We start from the raw sequence: 1385 nt of genomic DNA on the forward strand, positions 1-1385 counted from the left end.
TTTTCAGTTTGTAAGATTTTTATTTTGTGTGACGGAAAGAACAATAGCTTTGTCAAAGTCTAAAAATGTAGGACTATTTTATAGTTTCACCTTTTTAAAAAAAGCTGAACTAAATTTTATTTTGCAAAGTTCAAGGTAAGTACAAGTTTCCATCATATTTACAGTATCTGTAAACTATGAAATGATCCATAAAATGAGGTTAAAGCAAGCAATGCCTCATTGAGCCATCAGTATTGAATCCCTTTTGAAAAGAAAAAAAAAAGCTCTGAACGGATCCAATCTAGTTTTCAACTTCATATCCCACAAATTAGTTCACAAAAGTCAATAAGTAGTTATAACTAAGTTTGAAAAGGCATTAATCAGTAAAAAAAAATAAAAAAAAAAAATTAAAAGGGTATTAAACATTCATTATCTATTGTGGAATCTAGGTTGAGCCTCTGATTTTCTGTTTACAAGGTAATAAACTTCACAACAAGACGTTTGATCAAACGTATATTTTCATAATCGATGTGTCGCTTACAGTTGATCGATGTGTTGCCTATTTGCCTTGAAAATAGCTCACACCTCCAATGACGTCAGACGACTGTGATGGTGAGGTGAAGTTAACCTGAATACACTTAAAGACGAGGCAACTCTACCTTCAAAATAAAAGGAATGTTTCACCTTTGGGCTCCACATCATTCACTAGAAGAGCAAACAATGAAAAATACAGTAATAATCAGCTGAAAGAAAATGATGAGGGAAAATATTAACATAGCAGTGTGTCTGTCTATGAGAAAAAAAATGCTTTACAATACGTTAAATCCTCTTGCTGCTTTATTTTGGCAACTTTTTTTTTCTGTGTTGCACAGTTTCCATTTAAAGTAAATCTTCTTTGGTTGCTAACTTCATAAAAAATTATATTCACGATACATATGTAAATATATTACTTTTTTGTTTTGTTTATAAGCTTGTAATTTAACGGCTATAGTTCTGTTTACATGTTGTTTACAATATTCCCAACGAATTGAAAATATGGCAAGTCTTTTAAAGTTTTAAATTGTAGACATGAAGAGTTAATGGTTAATGTTGGCTTTCAGCATAGAAAATAGGTTACTCTACAACACTGTTCCCAAAGTAGGTGATGGGACCCTCATGAGACTCATGGGGGGTTCCAACATTAAAAACTATTCACCATATTTTGTTCCAGTGTTGTTAAAATATGATTGAAATATTTAAACGTTGATATGACACAAAGCAAACAGAAAATGTTTCATCTGCAGAGTGGCAGATTAATTTATGCACAGTCTTACTTATACTTGGGCCGAAAAGTTTTGGAATCCTGGCTGAAATGTCGCCAATATTGGCTTTATTTTGAAAAACGGAAGTTGTGCTTTACCTCCCAC

The sequence above is a fragment of the Halichoeres trimaculatus genome, unplaced genomic scaffold (genome assembly GCF_033239565.1).
Source record: "Halichoeres trimaculatus isolate MK-OKI-2021-1 unplaced genomic scaffold, fHalTri1.1 fHalTri1_scaffold_5, whole genome shotgun sequence".
Taxonomy (NCBI): domain Eukaryota; kingdom Metazoa; phylum Chordata; class Actinopteri; order Labriformes; family Labridae; genus Halichoeres; species Halichoeres trimaculatus.